We start from the raw sequence: 8,699 nt of genomic DNA, 5'->3' as shown, positions 1-8,699 counted from the left end.
TTAGTAAATGCCTCCAAGTAAACGATCGTGTAGCGCACACTAGACTATAACGTAAAAGTTAAACGATCGCATAGACAACAATGAGGCCATGAAGCCTAATCGTCTAGACGATCGCTTAGCCCGCGAAAGTAAACGATTTACCATGTAATTACTCCCCGATCGTATAGTCAGTAACTAAGCGATCAGGCTTGCTGAGCTATACGATTGTCTAGTGTGCGCGCACGTTAAATGACAGCCGAGCATTCGATACTCAGCGATCATCTACCTCATCGTCTACATGACACGACTAACACTTGATCATCTTCATCCACGAAGAACAGCAACCCTTGCTCCGAACTTCATCACGAATGTCTCAAGACTCAAACTAACTTTGAATTTACAAATTCGAAAACAATTAATTGTGCCCAAAAAATGCAAAGGCCTTTACAATTAACTAGAGAATTCAACAAACCCAGGTTACATCCCAAAAATTTCCATTAATTCACACATCCACAAACGAATTAACAATTAAAACAAAGAGTAGACATACTGCACCCATCGTGAATGTAAATGCAATTCTTTTGCAGCAATGAATTGGAATATCAAAAACTTGGCTTTGATACCAATTGAAGGAACTCTTATTCAAAAGTAACTACGAGCGGAAGTGGATCTTTTCAATTCATTGTGAATAAATTACCACATATACATTCAAACATACTAATATGTATTCATAATGCTAAAGAGATCAAGAGATCATACCAGATGAAGATTTCTTCTTCACTGCGAGTCTAAAACCCAACCGTCTACCTCGAACAATCACCACTCGAACAGAAGGAAATGGAGATGACACCACCACTCAGAGCCCGCAGTATTCTTGAGTGGGATTCCAAAGTGTGAGCTTTTTTGGATTTGGTGGAGGGAAGGAGGAAGAGAGACCGTACACAACGATCAAGCAAGTGGGAGATCAGGTCGTCTATCGCATAGACAACATGCTTGATCGTTTAGGTGAAGTATACGATCGTGTAGGAAAAAGAAAGCGATCGTCTAAACGATCGTGTAGGAAAAGGTAAGCGATCGTCTAAACGATCGTGTAAGAAAAGGGTGAGCGATCGTCTAAACGATCGTGTAGGAAAAGGGCGAGCGATCGTCTAAATGATCGTGTAGGAAAAAGTAAGCGATCATCTATATAATCATTTAGTAAATACCGGGAGCTAAACGATCGTTTAGTTAATAGCACGCGAAGGTGTAATCGATAAGCGATCGCTTAGCAATATCGTATATGTAAGCGATCGTGTAGGCACTATCGTATAGGCCCTGATTTTCTAAGCGATGATACTCTCTTTTACACAATGTCCGCACATCTCATGCTTAACATACCGTCAGCTATTTATGCATCTCAAAGTGATCTTTCAATACACTCATCTATTATTAGAACAGAAGAGACGTCATCCCATTTCCTTTATAACCGTCCAATGAATGTGATCTCATCATATTCATAACATATAAAATAATATCATATATTAATTATAATATTTTCCTCTACTAGATATAAATCATATTTATATCCAATTTCCTCCAAATTAATGTATCTTATACATAAAGTTAATTATATCATACTTAATTAACTCGTTCAATTATATCATATATAATCGAACTCCCTCTTGTCAATTTGAACATTTCAATGACCCAAAAACTGACTCTCAACTCGTATCCAAGCACCAAGGGGAACTTATGGATCTATGGCTCGAAGCTCCAATAGTACTTGAATAGCTAACTAAACTCTTTAGTCACAATATCCACCATCCGTTTGAAGGAAATCGATCTTGGTATTTCCATGAGCAGCGAAACAAGACAATTCCAAATTACAATCATCAATCAACAATACATTTACAATCGACTTCAAACATAAACGGTTATGCAAATTACAAAGAAATTACAACATGAAACAAACACCAAATGTACAAAGAGAACTCAACACACATATGTAGAGATGTCTCCACACTCCGATGTGCAACTCAGATCGAACAACCGCAACCACGAGCGCTCGATCTACACGACCGCAACATCGCATGAACTCTTTGCGCTCGTCCTCAACAATCTCTTCGGTCACGATCTCCTCCGTAACACCACGAACGGACTCCTCCAATGCACCACGAACGGCCTTCGATAAACCTCGACAGTGTCGAGTTGAGTTTGATACCACCAACAAGGCGACCTTGGTATTCTCGGTGTGAGAATCTAGAGGGTGGGCTCTGTTCGGACTTGGTATGAGGCAAACGAACAGAGGAAACAATGATCGCGTACACAACTGAGCAAGTGGGAGAAGTCGGAGACCTATTTCGTATAGGTCGATGCCCAATCGTTAGATAAATTATGCGATCGTCTAGCAAAAGCTATGCGATTGTTAAGCTCTATCGGTTAGCTCGGAAAGACCTCTGCCACGATCGTTTTACCTTGAGCACGATCAGTTGCTATGCAATCGCTTTAGGTAAAACATGCACGATCATTTAGCTTGACAGACTATACACAATCTTTATCTTTGAGTCCAGCATCGTTGAGCAAAGCTATTCGATCATTAGTAAACACTGCACACGATCGTTTTAGCTAGCACTGGTACGATCTGTTAGCTGTTAGCCCAGCATCGTTTAGTTAAATCTAATATTACATTGCGACCACCTGAGTTTCTTTCGAGAGAGGAAACTCAAAATTCTTTTCAAACTTTTGAAAAACACTTCTTCTTCTTTCACGAAATGGGAAAACGATTTTCCTTTAAAACCTCACGGATTCACCATAATCGAATAACCCCCACTAATTGGTCTATTTAAAACAAAAAATATTAATTATATAATAATTAATATTATTAATAACATAAATATTAAACCAACTTATCATTAACTATATTTATAATCTAAGTTTTAATATTTCATTCTCATGAAAATAATAAACCATAGTTCTTTTTCTATTCCATGGTACTTAATGTAAATCTCATTTACATCAATCCTCCACTAGATGTATCTCATACATCATACCGATTATATCACATATAATCAAAATACCTCTTGTCAATTTGAACATTTCAAATCAACACCAAGAACTTGACCCTTCAACAAAATCCAAGCTACCAAAAGGACCTCATGGACCTGTAGATCCGAAGCTCCAATGGTACGTGAATAACTGACTAAACTCTTTAGTCACAGAATCCACCATCCGTAAACTGCTAGGCACTCCACTAAAGACCGACAACTGAACTCTCCTCACTACAGATATATTATGTGTCCATCTTAACCAATTAACAGTGCGACAACCCTTCACAAATCGCTCGTAAGTACAGCTGGGCCAATAACCGTTATGCCCCTGTAGTTACATTTGTTTCCTTAAGTACCACTGATCCCTCTAATGAACATAAATCATAGTCCAACTATGACTGAGTCTTCTCTTCCAAAGAGAAGCTATGGCCACTATGTTCAAGCCCCAGAATTAGCCCTTAAGGGAGCAATCTCTCTACTTATCTCTGCTTCGAGAAAGGAGTGAATTCCATATTGTGGATTGAGTTCCCAGCTTCCATATCAGAAAAGTCCCCAAAAAGGTAGGCATGTTGAGTTGGCAATCTGGCCAATCTCACCCATACTAATCAAAGAACCACCCTCAAAGGCAGAAGTTCACAAAACACTCATGATTGAGGTCGTGTCACCTATGGTCGTTTAGGTGAGATGCAAGTCTCTAGTATCAACGGTGTTATATACAGAGTCTAGTCATCTTATGGTCTAGGTCTTATACAAACTCTTTGTATAGGACACCCCCGCTCCACGTCTCCACACGAATGGTCAAGATGACAGTTGAACTCTTCTTGCCATAGATATATTTCTATGTCCATTGGATATAACCAATCATCAATATGAAGACCCTTCACAAATGCTCGTAATTATAGTGGGCCAATTTATCGTTTTGCCCCTGTAATTACATCTTTCTCCTTAAGTACCACTGATCCCTCTAATGAACAATACAACATAGTCTTACTATGTGTGAACACCTCTCGGGCCATGAGAAGGTGTGTGGCGCCACATCGTTCAAGCCTTGGAATCAGTCCTTAAGAGAGCAATCTATCTACTTACCCCTACTTTGGGGAAGGAGTGAACTCCATCTTATGAAGTTGAGTTCCCAGCTCCCAAATCAGACGGATCTTCAAAATGGTAGGTTTGAGTCGGCGCTCTGGCCACTTGCACCCATGCAAATTAAAGAACCGCCCTCAATGGCAGGAGTTCTCAATTCACTCAGGATTGAGGTCATGTTACCGATAGTCATCTTAGTAAAGTGAAGTCTCAGTCATGAATGGAGTTATATGACAAGACATTAACACTTCGAGGTCAAGTCTTATACAAACTCTTTGTATAGAACACCTCCGCTTGCATGTCCACTAAACGAATGATCAGGATCAGACCATCTGTGACAAGTCACAACATTTGAATCAATTTCACAAAGCGGGCCGTGTCCGTAGTGTTACAAGGATAAGGTTTCCCTCCTATATCCATATATTACAGACTATTTTGGTTGTCACTTAAGACATGATCCACTTGTACGTCACTACATACATGCTTAAGTTACATAAAGACAACCAGGGATATTAAGTTTATTGGTTTGTGGTAAAATAAAAAACATCTAAATGTGCAGAGTCAAAAAGTGAAGTAAATATCATATATATTATACATCATAAGTGTTCATACAAAGTTGTTTATAAACTATATGACACGAGACTTTAGGGCACAAACCCCAACAGAAACCACCAACAACCTCCCACTCAATATGTTATTAGAGAAAAAGATATAATTATCTAATAATTAATATTATTATAAATATATATGTTAACCAACTTACCATATTATATTTATAACCTATAGTTTTAATATTTTATCTCAAGAAACATATAAACCATAGTTCTTTTTCTATTTCATAGTACTTAATATAAATCCCATTTACATTAATCCTCCATTTGATGTATCTCATACATCACACCGATCATATCATATAGAATCGAATTTCCTCTTGTCAATTTTAACATTTAAAATCAACACCAAGAACTGCTTCTCAACTTGAATCCATTGAGCTATCAAGGGGACCTTATTGACCTGTAGCTTGAAGCTCCAATGGTACATGAATAACTGACTAAACTCTTTAGTCACAGAATCCACCTTCCGTTAACTGCCAGACACTCCACTAAAGACCGACATCTGAACACTCCTTACTACAGATATATTATGTGTCCATATCAACCAATCAATAGTGCGATAAGCCTTCACAAATCGCTCGTAAGTACAGTTGGACCAATAACCGTTATGCCCCTGTAGTTACATCTAACTCTTTAAGTACCACTGATCCCTCTAATGAACATAAGTCATAGTCCTACTATGACTTAATCCTCTTCTCCAAAGAGAAGCGGTGACCACTATGTTCAAGACTCGGAATCAACCCTTAAGAAGCAATCTATCTACTTACCCCTACTTTGGGGAAGGAGTTAATTCCATCTTGTGTAACTGAGTTCCCAGCTCCCAAATCAGACAAATCCCCAAAAAGGTAGGCATGTTGAGTTGGTAATCTTGCCACTCTCACCCATACAAATCAAAGGACCGCCCTCAAAGGCAGGAGTTCTTAAAACACTCAGGATTGAGGTCATGTCACTTATGGTCATTTAGGTGAGATGTAAGTCTCAAGAATCAACAACGTTATATAAAGAGACTAGTCATCTCGTGGTCCGATCTTATACAAACTCTTTGTATAGGACACTTACACTCGTATGTCTCTACATGAATGGTCAGGATCTACCATATGTAGTAGTTCACAACACTTGCAAACCTCTACAAAGCTGGCCGTATCCATTATGTGTCACCGGGATCAGGTATCCCTCCTTAATCCTTATACTACAGACCTTTTTAGGTTATCACTTAAGGCATGATCCATTTGTATATCTCATATACATGCTTAAGTTTACATACAATAACCATGGAGTTTTTTTTATTGGATATGAGTAAATGCCAAATAAAATAACTCTTATTTTATTCATAACAATGTATATATATTACAAACTACGAGACTCTGGGAGAATTAGGACACCAATCTCAACATAGTAGATATCCAAAAATTCTCAACAAAGACCCCAAACCATACAAAAAAGCACAAAAAAATTTCAATCTTGTCGGAAAGCACTTGAGAGTCTGTAAAACCAAATCTCAAGATCAAAACAATATGGGTAAACCAAAACTTAAACCAAAATTTGATGGTTATTCAGGATCTTCCAAGAAAACCTATAAAATATCAAATAACTTACCCAATATATCAATTTCGGAGACAATGGTGGTAACGGCGATGGCGGCGGTGGCAACCATAGACAGTCGATGGGCATTACTGTCGGACGGCGTAAATTGTTTAAGCTAGTGGCTGGTAGTGAGGGTCTTGCACGAGGAGGGTTTGCGATAGTGAGAGAGAAGAAGGGTTTCTAGTTTTATAGATTGTATTCAGCAACGATTACGGACAAACCAGAGCTCTAAACAACGATTCAACCATTCAAAACGAGACCTTATATGTTCCGAACAAACTAACCAAATTTCAGCACTATCCAACGATTCAAACTCCAGAAATCGATAATTTTATGGAAGTTGTCGTTGAAAAACCGAACTGTTGTCTTTCTCTCTGTTTTTCTGCCTCTTTTCACTCTCCTTTAATTTCAAATATCCCAATTCTTTCAAAAAAAAAAAAATTCGAATTTTGAAAAGATAAATCAAATATTCTATCACAATATTTCTAAACTCTCCAAAGATTATATCAAATTAATAAATCAATTAACTTCTAAAATTACCTTAATTTAGGCTCCAAAACCCAAAATTAAAGAGCATAAAATCCATAAATTTGATACAAATTAAATCATTCCAAATATTTAAATCAATTTAAAACTATATAAAATTAATTATCTCCAAATTTCCAAAACAAAGACAGTTCAAGTGAAACCCAAATGTTCTTAAACATCCAACTCTTAACTTAGAAAGTCAAACCAAACTTAGTCTTTGATCTCAAAAAATGAATTTTCTTTATCTTCTCAATATAATAAAACCTTTCTTAAATACTATTATTTTCTTCACACTTATCTTTAGTGATGCCAATAAATTTTAAGGTGTGCTTTCCATTTCTTAAGTGAAATATAATCTCTATACCAAGCAAGTTATGTGATTATCTATAATAATCTACAATTCAATTCCAAGCTTCAAACTTTAGAAGAGTGTATCCTCCGCAAGTTAGCATTGCTTTTAAACTCCAAATAACTATCCTTCTTCTTAGTATAGGAAATTAAACTGAGTCCTTTCATTACAACAAAGATATAGACAAAATATAATATAAGCACCTTTGAAGTATCTTTGAATTCAATCCTTTACAATTCCTTAACCTCTCAAATCCACTATTTTCCCCCATCCATCAACAACCTTAGTTTCATGCTTGACATATATTTTACATTGGCACGACTTTCTTTATGCACCCATACTCCCATTATTCACAATAAAATTGCAATGCAAACTCATAGTACATTCTATATTAGATATCTTTGTTACTAAGAACTCCACTTTCGATTATCTCTCCTTAACTTTTTTTTCCACTTCAAGTCTTAGGTACTTTTCAAATTATGACTTTCGTTTTTAATCACATCAACTAAACTAGGTACTTTTATGAAGAATTGCATTACTTTTAAACTCCAAATACTTATCCTCCCTCTTAGTATAGGAAATTAAACTAAGTCCTTTCATCACAACAAAGATATAGACAAAATATAAGCACCTTTGAAGTATCTTGAATTCAGTCCTTTACAATTCCTTAACCTCTTAAATCCACTTTTTCCCTCATCCATCAACAACCTTAGTTTCATGCTTGATATATATTTTACATTGGCACGACTTCCTTTATGCACCCACACTCCCATTATTCACAAAATCGCCATGCAAACTCGTAGTACATTCTATATTGGATAATCTCTATTACTAAGAACTCCACTTTCGGTTATCTCTCCTTAACCTTTTTTTTCCACTTCAAGTCTTAGGTACTTTTCAAATTATGACTTTCGTTTTTAATCACATCAACTAAACTAGGCACTTTTATGAAGATATTTTTCACCTTAAGTTCACTTACTTTCCAACTTGAACATTTCCCACACTTTAGGACATAGCACATGAAAAAAAAACCCAAGGTACCTTAATTAGTCCATCCATCTTAAACATCACATGAAACCTATCAAAAGCTTTAATCAAGAGCCAACAACTCCAACTAGTAATTATTCTTCCTTTTGGGCACGTTATATGAAGAGCCAAAACACAACATCTTACTCAAATCACCAATCTCCAACACCACAAAAAAAAAAAAAAAGTTCATGACCAATTAATCCTTTCAAAAATTCTCTTGAAACATTTTGACTTTAATATCTAGTAGCCTTTAAAACAGCTATAATCTCTTCTTCCTCTCTTTCTTATTTATAAAGCTATTGTAACTTTATACTTGAGTGCGATCATTGTGAGGGGGATTTATTCACTCTACCACCAACTTCATTACCTAATGTCAAAACATGTAACATCCCACACCTTTTTATTTATTTATTAATAATGTAAAACTCTTCCCTTTTCAGTAATTGTCCTTAGTTGAAGGACATGTTTGGAATTCTGAATTTAAAGTATAAATGCGAGGATTTAAGT

The sequence above is a fragment of the Benincasa hispida genome, chromosome 5 (genome assembly GCF_009727055.1).
Source record: "Benincasa hispida cultivar B227 chromosome 5, ASM972705v1, whole genome shotgun sequence".
NCBI classification, from domain to species: domain Eukaryota; kingdom Viridiplantae; phylum Streptophyta; class Magnoliopsida; order Cucurbitales; family Cucurbitaceae; genus Benincasa; species Benincasa hispida.
The sequence above is the reverse complement of the archived record's forward strand: the minus strand, read 5'-3'. Positions refer to the sequence as shown.